Consider the following 14,968-nt stretch of genomic DNA (forward strand, 5'->3'; position numbering starts at 1 on the left):
TTAAAGACGCGTGATAGTTGGTTGCCCTGTTTGAAATTTTACATGGTCTACGAACACGAGTTACGCCATTGTACCCCATAGTCATTAATGTATATGATACACCATAGCCATTAATACAACTCCCATTATACCCATGTCGTATGACTCTTACCTGCTCAGTCTCTTAATATATCCTGTAGTCATTCACACTAACCCCTTTTTACCTACCCACTTATCATTAGGATGGAGTAGAGCCCTATAACTAATAGTCATTATGACAACTTCCACTATAACCTATTTTCAATTGCACAACTTATTTTATGACCCCCCCTTTACCTAATGATCTTTTGTCCAACATCTATTATACCCCACAGTCAATTTTCTACCTCCACTATAACCAATACTCACTTTTGTGACTCCTCTTATACCTAATGGTCAAATCATTCAATTCCCACTAGATCCAATTGTTACAGGACCCTCATTGAGCTCCATAAATCATTCACAACACATTCTCTACTATATCCCTTGGTAATGCATATCACCTCCATTATAGCCTATGGTCATTCTTACAACCCACATTATAGCGAACAGAAAATAGATCAACGCCTTTCTCCTTCTACACCATGGACAGTCACACAACTGTTATATGCACCTCTCAAACCCCCATTATCCCCTACAGTCATTTCTACAACCCTTCATTATATGCTATGACCTTTGACCAACCCATCACTAAGTTATGTTGTTGTGTCTGCATGTTATATCACTCACTATATCCCACGGTCATTTGTAGCACCCCCGATTATCCGCTATGGTCTTCTTTCAGCACCCCTCTACATCCAATGGTCATATTTTCAATCCCAACTACGAAGATGTATAATCTGTAATGTCCACATATCACCCATCCCCTTCATACCCCTCAGTCTATGCCGGATATGCCCATGAGCTATGTACAGCCCCTCCACAACACCTCTTAACCATTCATAAACCCCGCTAATGATGAAGTTGTGTAAACTGTTATGTGCACATTTCACAACCTCGTTCTATGGTCATTTACCCACAGACATTTGTACAACCCTTGCTCTCCCCTTCGCCACAACCCTTAGTGTACCTCCGGCCATTCACTATCTGCCTCTGTCGTGGATGCAGCCATTGTTTACGTCCTTCTTCCTACAATTACCGTCACATTTCTTGCATCACTATTATCTTCTAATATAAAAGGTACCAGCAACAGTTAATGGTGAATAAACAGTGTGCTCAGCATCTCGAGTCACCGGAGAAGCAGGAAAGGAAGAAAAGGAGAATGGATTCTTATTTCTTACCTTGTCAGTAAAGGGCAGGATCTAGTGGCACATTAGGGCATCAGGGCACTGCCCAGCTGCCAGTTTTCCTGATGTTACTGAGTATCCAAAACAGGAACATCATTGCAGATCATTGCCTTGCCCTGTGTGCTATGCCTTCTCCTCCAGAGGATGCAGCCTGGAAGTAATACAGCCCAGTCTTTTTTCACTTTCCCTTCCTGCTGTACAGTCTCCTCAGATATAGAACTAGCAGCTTCTACAGCAAAGAGCGGGCGATGTCTGTGGCAGAATGTGGAGTGTAGACAGCAGAAGCCCAGAGGGACAGCAGGAGGAGGAAGCACATCTACAGAAATCTGATGTCAGAGGATGAGATGTGGAGGGGAGAGGGCGCTGGACGTGACCGCAGGATCCCTATTATCTGCTCCGTATCTTATCCTAATCCCATAATAAAGTTTATTGCTTAAACAGCAATTTCCCAATAGATTTCTACATTAGTAATTATCTTGACAGATCAAATCAAGTTATGGCTTCTGCCTGGCAAATGCATTTAGCTGAATGTAGGTACCATTTATGGAAACTTATGGCAGCACGTATAGACGCTCCTAAAAATATCTTGGACCTGGAGGCGGTTTCACCCACAAAAACAGTAAAGGACATTGAGTGAAGCAGTCAAGTTCTTTACCACCAGACTGCCTCAAACATTCCTTTATGGGCCTTGCTTTGTGCACTGAGGCACCGTCATGGGGGAAGAACAGAAAAGGGCCTTCTCCAAACTGTTCCTACAAAAAAGCAAGCTACAATTGTCCACAATGTCTTGTGCTGAAGCATTAAGATCTCCAGTCACTTTTTGGCAAACGCCAAAAACAAGCCCTATAGCAATATCCCTCCTCCACCAAACTAACGTGGGCACAATGCAGTCAGGCGGGTAATGGTCTCCTGCCATTGAGCAAACCCAGACTCCTCCATCAGACGCCAGATAGAGAAGTGCGATCCGTCACTGCCCAGAACACGTCTCCTCCAGAGTTCAGTGGTGGCTGCTTTACACCACTCCATCCTACACTCAGCATTGTGCTTGGTGATGTACGGCTGCATGCAGCTGCTCGGCCATGAAGCTCCCAGCGAAGGCGCAGAGTTTGTGCGGATACCAGAGGAGATCTGGACTCTGCAGTTATGGGGTCAGCAGAGCGATGGTGATTTTTCTACCCTCTGCTCTTCAGCACTCAGACCCCTGCTCGGGACAACGGGGACAGATGTTATACACCAGCGGCAATGGGGCTGGATGTTATACACCAGGGGCAATGGGGCTGGATGTTGTACACCAGGGGCAATGGGGCTGGATGTTGCACACCAGGGGCAATGGGGCTGGACGTTGTACACCAGGGGCAATGGGGCCAGATGTTATACACCAGGGGCAATGGGGCCAGATGTTATACACCAGGGGCAATGGGGCCAGATGTGATACACCAGGGGCAATGGGGCTGGACATTATACACCAGGGGCAATGGGGCTGGACGTTATACACCAGGGGCAATGGGGCTGGACGTTATACACCAAGGGCAATGGGGTCGGATGTTATACATCAGTAGCAACAGGGCTGGATGTTATTCACAGGGGGCAATGGGGTGTGTCCTAATAATTTTGCCCATGTAGTGCATATTTATAATGGGATGTCTTCTAGAATCTCTGGCGCTACATGTAAGGTATATGTATACATATGTAAGTCACCTCGTGGGTTAGCAATTTGGATCGATGTTGAAAATAATTTTGCGAGGATAAGAACTGGACTGGAAAAGTGATGGAGTTTAGCAAAACTCCCAGGCATTTCTATGGCTGGGTTTAAATGCCCTTAATTCGATATTCCAAATATTAGTAATTACGATCCAAATGTGACAAACAATCTAAAACTGATGGACATTGCTGTGGAGTTTGCTGATCTAGCAGAAATGCTTATTTGACTCCTACTCTTCAAAGAAAAGTTTTAAAAAGGGTATATTTACTTTTGAAACTATTTGTAACATTGCATCTAAAATAAATAAAAAAAATACAGCAATTTTGCTAATTGTCTTGAGTAAAAATGCCCTACCGTTTTGTGTCTGCAGTTCCTATGGAGCCTATATATCTCCAGACTACAAACAAACCCTGTGCAATCATGTTATTCTCTTCTACTGTTTGCAGGTCCAGCAGACAGAGTAATAGGTGTAAAACATGATTGTAGGATCAGACTACACAGGATTTGTTTGTAGTCTGTAACCATGGAAACATGGATCTGCATAGGATCTATGAGCACAAAATGATGGGTAAGTTTTAATCAAGGCTTTTTACAAAGTGGCTTCGTTTTCTTATTTCTGAAGTACTGGACCAATATAATATAGATTGAAAACATATTGTATATTTAGCTTTTAAGCTAGATTTTGGTACATTGCTGCTGGGATTCACAGCCATTTAACCGCAAGGACATTAGTGAAGACCTGATGTTGGATGATTCGGTCAGACGCACCGTGTGACTTTTAAAACATCACAAAATCCATGGCTTCATTTTTGTTTTATGTAATATTTTATGTAATATACAAATATCAGTAATATATGTCCTAATGATGCCGACAAGCTTCACAAAACGATGATAAATACAGTTTGAGTCATTCCCGGAGTCCATTTCCCTTTAAATACTTTGCAGCTATTTCATTCATAGAGATGTCCCAATTTTTTCTGCTTATCTGATAACTCTCAAAAAGGCCAGGACACATTATTGAAAGCTTCCGTCTCTTCCCTCACTTCTATAAATGTGGATTTTTTTTTTCTGCTCTTAAATGTTCGCTCAGCTTTTTCATTTTCTTGCAAGGTTGCTATGCAACACACCATAAATGCCCTCAGCAATGTGTAATTCCATTCTGAAAGAGCGCCATCTCTATGCAGTGAAGGTAAATAGCAGGCCGAATCTGACCTGTGGTAAACAACATAATAGCACTACAGATATAAACTGTGTATATGCAGTACACGTGTCTATATAAACCAGTATTCGCAGTACATGGCCACGATGATTAGAAGCAGACTCAGGATTTGGATTTCGCTGGCCTCTCCAAGTAGGGAACACTGGGCAAATATATTTTTTATATTGATTTTGATGAATTTAAAAATATTTAGATTTGAGAGTCCTTAGTGGTTGATACCTTTTAATGGCTAACTGAAAAGATGGTAACAAGCTGCAAGCTTTCGAGACTACTCAGGCCTCTTCATCAGGCATAGTATAACACAAAATTTGAAGAATCACATATTTATACACAATAGGACACATAAATAATGCAATAGATGAGACAGGTGATGTAAAGCCGAGCTATTACTATGTGAGAGAGATAAACAGTTCTGGCTGTAAATATGTTAGCAGTTCATAGATAAGGAGTGTGAAAGTTTTATTGTCCTGTGACTGAGGTCTGGTCCAGGGTTGTGATGACCCCCGCAGTTCTGAGGACCACATTCCTTAGTTGATGGAGAATGACATAAATCCATGTGACACATTCATTCCTGCTCTGAAGGTGTAAAAGGTCAATTTAAAGGGAACATTCATATCTAAGTCTAAATGGGTCTGTTCTGTGCTAAATAAAAGGGGTGTCCAGGTCTTATATATTAATTATCTGATGGATTGGGGAATCAACATCAGGAACTCTCAAAAGTCTGCAGTTTGCAGGTTATACTGCAGCTGGAAATAAAGAGTGTACCGTGCTGGAACACCATAGCGCCATACATTATGTAGTGGCCATTCTCGGGTACAGCAGCACAGCTCTTTTAAAGGGTTTGTCCAGTATTAGGACAACCCTTCTGAATCCCTATGTTTCCCTCCAGTAAAGTGATAATGCTTATACTTACCTCCAGTGTCAACGCAATTCCAGCAGTGTCAGTGTCCTCTCCTAAGGACATATTTGACATCCGGAGAAAGTGAAAGCTGCGGCTGTTCTCTCACTTCCTCTGGATGTCTTGATTTGTCCATAGGAGAGGAGAATGAAGCCAGCGCTATTTGGCAGCAGGCATAGCGTAACATAACAATGTCACACAATCCCTGGGAGAGCCAATGTTGACACCACTGGAACGGCTCTGGCACAGGAAGCGAGTATAAGTGTTACATTTTTTTTGGGGGGGGGGGGACATAGGAATTCAGAAAAGGTTGTCCGAGTAGTGGACATCCCCTTTAATTACTTATTAAAGGGGGAGGAAGTTCTCTTTCAATAACATTCTGTAACATACCTGGCGGTGTCCTTGCATAGTGGTCCATCTCCCACTGTGCAAGAGCGCGCACTTGATCTCCAGTCCAGTCTGCTAGCCTGGCTTCCCTCCATGCTGTTTGCTTGCCTCTGTTTCTGCTGCTTAAGGGCGGTGCCCGATCACTTCCTGTTTCTTGTACCTGCTGCGGGCACACCCATTGTGCGTCCTCAGCCTATTGCTGTCTGTCATCTGGTATTTAATCCAGCTCCTCCCAAGAAACCCTGCCTGAGCATTGTGTTTCATTCAGTGTGCTCTTTCACTCTGAACGTGCCAGGTCCCTTTCTGTGTTTGCTTGCCTGCTTTTCCTGGAGGATGTATTTCCAGGCCTGTCGGAACTCGCTCCTTGCCTGTTCGTTCCGCCTTCTAGGGGCCGCATACCTAGACCCGCTCCTGTATCTTGTCTGTCCTGTCTGAACACGCTCCTAGCCTGTTCCTTCCACCTTCTAGGGGCTGCATACCTAGACCCGCTCCTGTATCTTGTCTGTCCTGTCTGAACACGCTCCTGGCCTGTTCCTTCCGCCTTCTAGGGGCTGCATACCTAGACCCGCTCCTGTATCTTGCTACTGTGTCTGTTCTTGTCTGAATACTCTTCTAGCCTGTTTCCTGTTTTTCTCTATGTCCGTACCTTTCCTTTTTCTGCAGAGTCTGAACTCGTACCTAACTCCTGTTAGTTGTCACTGTACTTCCGTTTGTGAGTTTATGGTCCACTCGCTACTTCACTGCAAGTACCCTGTGGGTATCTGGTTCTGCCTTTCCCTTCCTGTCTGTTCTGTATGAACAGAGCCCTGTCCCCTCTGCCCTGCCTCGATCTCCGCTCCTGTGGTTCTCGCCCCGCTCTGACCCTTTGCTCGCTGCTCCGGCAGTCTCGCTCTGCTCTGACCCTTTGTTCGCTGCTCCGGCAGTCTCGCTCTGCTCTGACCCTTTTCTCGCTGCTCCGGCAGTCTCGCTCTGCTCTGACCCATTGCTCGCTGCTCCGGCAGTCTCGCTCTGCTCTGACCCTTTGCTCGCTGCTCCGGCAGTCTCGCTCTGCTCTGACCCTTTGCTCGCTGCTCCGGCCATCTCGCTCTGCTCTGACCCTTTGCTCACTGCTACGGCAGTCTCGCTCTGCTCTGACCCTTTGCTCGCTGCTACGGCAGTCTCGCTCTGCTCTGACCCTTTGCTCGCTGCTCCGGCAGTCTCGTCTTGCCCTGCTCTCGCTCACCACTCTGGGCGGCCTCACTCTGCTGTGTTTGTCCGCCACATCTGTGGTTCTGTTCCTGAGTCCCAGTGTGTACTGGGCCCTATCCCGCCTGTGTTCCAACCTGCTAGTGCCTTCCTGTCTGCACTCTAGCCGTGCTTGCCTGTACCCCCCTGCCTGCATACCAGCCTGCCTGCATACCAGTCGTGCCTGCCTATACCCACCAGTCTGTGTGCCAGCCTAACCTGTCTGTTCCTGTATTCCCCGGTGTGGGTCAACAGCCGTGTCCGGGGTCTGTCCTGGAGTAGCACCTGGTCCCTCTGCTCGGTTCCTCCTTGGTGCACTGGCGTCGTATGCCGTCGTGCGACCCTGGTCGGATCGGGTGAATACTTAGTTACGCCACTCCAGGCATTCACTCTCCGGCACGGTCCAGTGGAATCACTACATATACACGCACACGCCGCTCAGCCCGGGCGTGTGCGTTACAGCATGCTCAGGCCATGGTTCCCGTTGAGCCCCGCGGCCTTCGCTTTCTGAGACGTTTTCCAGCGAATACGTGCATTAAAAATAAATTTTAAAAAATTTTTTTTTCTTTTAGCTGAGTCCCAGGCGAATTACGCATCTGTCCAGATGGATCTATCAGCACTCGTTCCTGCGGATCCGCCACGGTACTATGGGGATCCAAGACTGAGTCGTGTATTTGTGGAGCAATGCTTGCTACACTTCAAGTTCTACCCTCTTTGTTTTCCCACCGATCGGGTTAAGGTGGGATTCATTATGTCTAACCTAGCAGGTGATGCCTTGGAATGGATCAACCTCCTATGGGAAACACAGGATCCTATCCTCCTGGACCTTCAGGCCTTCCTGGTGGCCTTTCTAATGGTCTTTGATGACCCTAACCCGGAGACCCCTGCTGAAGCTTCACTTCCCAAAATCCCGGAGCAGCCCCGATGGGTAATGTGTGTGGGTAGCACACTAGTCCTCCTGCCTGAAGAGACTACTGCCCACCCAGAATCCACACAGGATGACTACGCTCTCCGGAATACTTCTCCCAACCTCAAGAGGCAGTCCAGACATGCTAGGCGTAGAGGCAAGCCGTCTCGCCAGGGTCTGTCCTCCCAAAGACCTCCTGATCTCAACCTTGAGGTCCCTGCTGAAGCTTCATTTTCCGGTATCCCGGAGCAGCCCCGACGGGTAATGTGCGTGGGTAGCGCACCAGTTCTCCTGCCCGAAGAGACTACTGCCCACCCAGAATCCACACAGGAGGACTGCCTGCACCCGGTATCTGATGCTTCACCCACTTTAACCGGTGAGCCTGTCCAAGGGTGCTCCGAAGCAGTGATTACCTCCGAGTCTGTGCATTTCTACTACCTGGCGGAGGACCCCCTGTTGCCTCCTGAATCCTCCGGGATACCACTTGATGACAAATGGAGAGAGACTTCCCTACACCCGGTACCCGATACTTCGTCCGCTCCGTCCTGTGAGCTTGACAATGGGTACCTTAAAGCGGTAGTTACCCCCGAGTCTCTACACTCCTCCAACCAGGCGGAGGACCTCCAGTTGTCTCCTGAACCCTTCGGGGTGCTACCTGATAGCGAATGGACAGGGCCTCTCCTATACTCAGTACCTGATACCTCGCCCGCTTCTTCCAGCGAGTCCGACCTAGTGTACTCCGAAGCAGAGGTTACTCCCGAGTCTCTGCACCCCTCCAACCCGGCGGAGGACTTCCAGTTGTCTCCTGAACCCTCTGGGGTGCCACCTGAAAATATGTGGAGAGAGACTTCCTTGTGTACTGTTCCTGGTACTCCACCCATTTTGTCTGTTGCTGAGGATGGCTGGATAGGAGGTAGCATCCTAGCTACTCAGATGAGACCAGTTTTTCCTGTGGACAGTGGAAGTGATCTCCTTGAAGTGAAGGATTGGCCCTCGAATTCCCTGCGGAACATTCTGGCAGGCCTGAAGAGGAGGGAGCATAAGGGGGGGGGGGTACTGTAACATACCTGGCGGCGCACTTGATCTCCAGTCCAGTCTGCTAGCCTGGCTTCCCTCCATGCTGTTTGCTTGCCTCTGTTTCTGCTGCTTAAGGGCGGCGCCCGATCACTTCCTGTTTCTTGTACTTGCTGCGGGCACACCCCTTGTGCGTCCTCAGCCTATTGCTGTCTGTCATCTGGTATTTAACCCAGCTCCTCCCAAGAAACCCTGCCTGAGCATTGTGTTTCATTCAGTGTGCTCTTTCACTCTGAACGTGCCAGGTCCCTTTCTGTGTTTGCTTGCCTGCCTTTCCTGGAGGCTGTATTTCCAGGCCTGTCTGAACTCGCTCCTTGCCTGTTCATTCCGCCTTCTAGGGGCCGCATACCTAGACCCGCTCCTGTATCTTGTCTGTCCTGTCTGAACACGCTCCTAGCCTGTTCCTTCCGCCTTCTAGGGGCTGCATACCTAGACCCGCTCCTGTATCTTGTCTGTCCTGTCTGAACACGCTCCTGGCCTGTTCCTTCCGCTCAGCCCGAGCGTGTGCGTTACACATTCTATCTGCAATCTCCACTAGAGGGAGATCTGGGGATTGTTTATGCTCCAAATCCACTAATGAGCTCCATCTAGTGGTAACTGCAGGCAGTCAGAATTTTATTTTTTTCAGTAGATTATTTTCTCTTTATGTAGTTGTCTAGAAAAAAAGTACACTCTAAATTTACTTTTGAAGAAGTCCAAAAGTTACATCTCTTTATACACTTTTGGAGATCTTTGTAGCACCTTTGTTATTCATATTTCTGACCCTTCCTGCCTGAGCTGCCAGTGGAAATACAGTTGACATCAGCAACCCAGCTCTGGCTTGTGATTAACAGGTAATTGCTTAATTAGATACTTCACCCAAAAGCAAAAGGAAAGAGGGTTAAGGGTCAGCAGGAAATTTTGCATTCTTCTTTGGAGTTCTCCTTTAAACGGAGGGTCATCTAATGCTTACAACATTCCTTACTTTTCTTTCCCTTATTAATGCAATGCTGGCAGAAGATTGAGCCTGAGCCCAGTAATACAGGTAAGTAAGCTTTTATATATATATATATATATATATATATATATATATATATATATATATATATATATATATATATATATATATATATATATATATAAATATAAATATATATATATATATATATATATATATATATATATATATATATATTACAGACCAAAAGTTTGGACACACCTCATTTAAAGATTTTTCTGTATTTTCATGACTATGAAAATTGTACAGTCACACTGAAGGCATCAAAACTATGAATTAACACATGTGGAATTATATACTTAACAAAAAAGTGTGAAAAAACTGAAAATATGTCTTATATTCTAGGTTCTTCAAAGTAGCTTGATGACTGCTTTGCACACTCTTGGCATTCTCTTGATGAGCTTCAAGAGGTAGTCACCGGAAATGGTCTTCCAACAATCTTGAAGGAGTTCCGAGAGATGCTTAGCACTTGTTGGCCCTTTTGCCTTCACTCTGCGGTCCAGCTCACCCCAAACCATCTCGATTGGGTTCAGGTCTGGTGACTGTGGAGGCCACGTCATCTGGCGTAGCACCCCATCACTCTCTCTGTTGGTCAAATAGCCCTTACACAGCCTGGAGGTGTGTTTGGGGTCATTGTCCTGTTGAAAAAAAAAAGATGGTCCAACTAAACACAAACCGGATGGAATAGCATGCCGCTGCAAGATGCTGTGGTAGCCATGCTGGTTCAGTATGCCTTCAATTTTGAATAAATCCCCAACAGTGTCACCAGCAAAGCACCCCCACACCATCACACCTCCTCCTCCATGCTTCACGGTGGGAACCAGGCATGTAGAGTCTATCCGTTCACCTTTTCTGCTTGGCACAAAGATACGGTGGTTGGAACCAAAGATCTCAAATTTGGACTCATCAGACCAAAGCACAGATTTCCACTGGTTTAATGTCCATTCCTTGTGTTCTTTAGCCCAAACAAGTCTCTTCTGCTTGTTGCCTGTCCATAGCAGTGGTTTCCTAGCAGCTATTTTACCATGAAGGCCTGCTGCACAAAGTCTCCTCTTAACAGTTGATGTAGAGATGTGTCTGCTGCTAGAACTCTGTGTGGCATTGACCTGGTCTCTAATCTGAGCTGCTGTTAACCTGCGATTTCTGAGGCTGGTGACTCGGATAAACTTATCCTCAGAAGCAGAGGTGACTCTTGGTCTTACTTTCCTGGGGCGGTCCTCATGTGAGCCAGTTTCTTTGTAGAGCTTGATCGTTTTTGCAACTGCACTTGGGGACACTTTCAAAGTTTTCCCAATTTTCAGACTGACTGACCTTCATTTCTTAAAGTAATGATGGCCACTCATTTTTCTTTACTTAGCTGCTTTTTTCTTGCCATAATACAAATTCTAACAGTCTATTCAGTAGGACTATCAGCTGTGTATCCACCAGACTTCTGCACAACACAACTGATGGTCCCAACCCCATTTATAAGGCAAGAAATCCCACTTATTAAACCTGACAGGGCACACCTATGAAGTGAAAACCATTTCCGGTGACTACCTCTTGAAGCTCATCAAGAGAATGCCAAGAGTGTGCAACGCAGTCATCAAAGCAAAAGGTGGCTACTTTGAAGAACCTAGAATATAAGACATATTTTCAGTTGTTTCACACTTTTTTGTTAAGTATATAATTCCACATGTGTTAATTCATAGTTGTGATGCCTTCAGTGTGAATGTACAATTTTCATAGATATGAAAATACAGAAAAATCTTTAAATGAGAAGGTGTGTACAAACTTTTGGTTTGTACTGTATATTAGTGGAAAAAATGAGTATTTGATACTTTGCCGATTTTGCAAGTTTTCCCACCTACAAAGAATAGACAGGTCTGTCATTTTTATCGTAGGTACACTTCAACTGTGAGTGACAGAATCTAAAAATAAAAAAAAACAGAAAATCACATTGTATCATTTTTAAAGAATTGAATTGCATTTTATTGCATGAAATAAGTATTTGATCACCTACCAACCATCAAGAAATATGCCGCTCACAGACCTGTTAGTTTTTCTTTAAGAAGTCCTCCTGCTCTTCACTCATTACCTATATTAATTGCACCTGTTTAAACTCGTTACCCATATAAAAGACACCTGTCCACACAATCAATCACACTCCAACCTCTCCACCTTCGCCAAGATCAAAGAGCTGTCTAAGGACACCAGGGACAAAATTGTAGACCTGCACAAGGCTGGGATGGGCTACAGGACAATAGGCAAGCAGATTGTTGAGAAGGCAACAGCTGTTGGCACAATAATTAGAAAATGGAAGAAACACAAGATGACTGTCAATCTTCCTCGGTCTGTGGTTCTATGCAAGGTCTCGCTTCGTTAGGTAAGGATGATTCTGAGAAAGGTCAGGAATCTAGAACTACATGGGAGGATGTAGTCAATGACCTGAAGAGAGCTGGGACCACAGTCTCAAACATTACCATTAGCAACACACTATGTCATCATGGATTAAAATCCTGCAGGGCACGCAAGGTCCCCCTGCTCACGCCAGCACATGTCCAGGCCCATTTGAAATTCACCAATGACTATCTGGATGATCCAGAGGAGGCGTCTTGTGGTCAGAGGAGACCAAAATAAAACTTTTTGTATGAACTCCACTCTCCGTGTTTGGAGGAAGAAGAAGGATGAGTACAACCCCAAGAACACCATCCCTACCGTGAAGCATGGTGGGGGAAACATCATACTTTGGGGGTGCTTTTCTGCAAAGGAGACAGGACGACTGCACCATATTGAAGGGAGGATGCATGGGGCCATGTATCGCGAGATTCTGGCCAACAACCTCCTTCCCTCAGTAAGAACATTGAAGATGGGTCGTGGCTGTGTCTTCCAGCGTGACAATGACCCGAAACACACAGACTGGGCAACTAAGGAGTGGCTCCGTAAGAAGCATTTCAAGGTCCTGGAGTGGCCTAGACCTGAAACCGATAGAAAAACTTTGGAGGGAGCTGAAACTCAATGTTGCCCAGCAGCAATATAAAAGTTCAAGAAAGCCAAGGCACCAAAACAGCAGGTTCTTGATAAAATCTTGTTCTTTATTCCATGTCAGTTAAAAACATCACAGGAAGACACAGCAGGCAACATTTCGGCCATAGTTGGCCTTTTTCAAGCCGTCAAAGAATTCATACAGCTCTAGTATACAGACAGAATGACCCTACTTAATACAGTTCTCATGATAAGAGCTCTTTTCCTCCTCCCAGGGGCTCATTCTGGTTGTCACAGCAACAGTCTGACTCATAGGATAAACAACATATCTTAAAAACAGTATAAAACACATAACTATACATATATACAAATACATATACTATTTACATATTCGCTGTATGATTCCATAATGTCGCATGTAAAATGCCACGAAGAAACTGCGGACTAAAATGAAATCCATCTTATTTATAATGTCCAAATCATTCAATGCTTCATCACATATACAGGTGCTTCTCACAGCATTAGAATATCAGCAAAAAGTTAATTTATTTCAGTTCTTCAATCCAAAAAGTGAAACTCATATATTATATAGAGTCATTACAAACCGAGTGATCGATTTCAAGTGTTTATTTCTGTTAATGTTGATGATTATGGCTTACAGACAATGAAAAACAAAAGTCATTATCTCAGTAAATTAGAATATTGAACAAAAAACACCTTCAAAGGCTTCCTATGCCTTTAAAAAGGTCCCCTGGTCTGTTTCAATAGGATCCACAATCAGGGGGAAGACTGCTGATTGGACAGATGTCCAGAAGGCAGACACTGACACACTCCACAAGGAGGGTAAGCCACAAAAGGTTATTTGTAAAGAAGCTGGCTGTTCACAGAGTGCTGTATCCAAACATATTAATCTAAAGTTGAGTGGAAGGGAAAAGTGTGGTAGAAAAAAGTGCACAAGCCACTGGGATAACCGCAGCCTTGAAAAGATTGTTAAGAAAAGGCCATTCAAAAATTTGGGAGAGATTCACAAGGAGTGGACTGCTGCTGGAGTCATTGCTTCAAGAGCCACCACACACAGACGTATCCAGGACATGGGCTACAAGTGTCGCATTCCTTGTGTCAAGCCACTCATGGCCAATAGACAATGCCAGAAGCGTCTTACCTGGGCCAAGGAGAAAAAAGACCTGGACTGTTGCTCAGTGGTCCATGGTGTTGTTTTCAGATGAAAGTAAATTTTGCATTTCATTTGGAAATCAATGTCCCAGAGTCTGGAGGAAGAGTGGAGAGGCCACAATCCAAGCTGCTGGAGGTCTAGTGTGAAGTTTCCACAATCAGTGATGGTTTGGGGAGCCATGTCATCTGCTGGTGTAGGTCCACTGTGTTTTATCAAGACCAAAGTCAGCGCAGCCGTCTACCAGGAAATTTTAGAGCACCTCATACTTCTGTGGCACCCCAGGGGTCCGGTTGCCACAGTGGCTTTGCCTCCCTAAAAAGAGGTAGTGCCATGCCTGGAAGCAAGCAGGGATCCCCTAGTCAGGGATACTAAACATGCAACACTTTCCTGGCTCCAGACCAGCAAGGGGAGTCCCCTCCCCTTGGCAACTGGAATCTGGGGGCGGGGTTAGTTAGTCTGAGTGTCAGGAGTTGAGTTTAGGACATCGAGGAGACAAGAGCTAGGGACTGGAGCTGAGGTAGCTCGTCCTAGCTAAAGAAACACAGAGGACCCGACACCGGAGTCCGAGGCTGTGGGGCACGGAAGGTCCAGCAGCAGATACCGTAGGGCAGGAGATTGCAGGTCTCCTGGCCCCATCAGACGCCCGGAGGCTCAGCAGCACCGCAGGGTCCAGCACCACCGCAAGGGAGCGACGCACCAGCAAGGCCCGAGCTGCCTGCCATACGGGTGAGCACAGAACGTTACACTCAGGGACGTGGGCTATAGCACAGCTACAAGCAGCAAAGCCAAAGAGTATAGTGAGAAGGGGAGGCCTACAACTTCACCTGGCAAGGAGGACTCTATGTTTGCTTCCAGGCTGACCGGGCTCTTACCTCTAGCCAGTACCCCAGTCCAGGCTTGCCTAATTGTCATCAGTAAAGACCATGGGACTGCACTATACTGACTCTGTGGTTATTACTGCACTACGACACCCTGCACAACCACCAACATCCACACCCTGCCCTGAAGCTAACTCTTCCTGTGGGGAGTCATAACATCCTTGCTGCAATACCACCAGCTTCAGAGGACTGTTCTGCAGCGGCGGCCCCCTTTAGCCTCATTCCACAGGTGACGTAGTC

The 14,968-nt window shown here is 45.9% G+C and overlaps 1 protein-coding gene across 3 annotated transcripts in view; it reads right to left on the reverse strand.

The window, feature by feature from the left end:
• Nucleotides 1-14,968, reverse strand: part of OSBPL5 (oxysterol binding protein like 5) — a 227,944-nt gene that overhangs the window by 187,306 nt on the left and 25,670 nt on the right. The window contains exon 1 of one of the 3 annotated variants that reach the window (XM_073658192.1): nt 1,299-1,635. The exons of 1 other annotated variant lie outside the window; for it this stretch is intronic. The gene's annotated coding sequence lies outside the window, so the exon portion shown is untranslated. Of the gene's footprint in view, nt 1-747; nt 770-1,298; nt 1,636-14,968 lie in introns of those variants that run through there. One more of the 3 variants, XM_073658193.1, reaches the window with a different exon arrangement.

Source organism: Phyllobates terribilis, unplaced genomic scaffold (assembly GCF_046119375.1).
Source record: "Phyllobates terribilis strain yellow unplaced genomic scaffold, ASM4611937v1 Scaffold_13__5_contigs__length_258822181, whole genome shotgun sequence".
NCBI lineage: Eukaryota > Metazoa > Chordata > Amphibia > Anura > Dendrobatidae > Phyllobates > Phyllobates terribilis.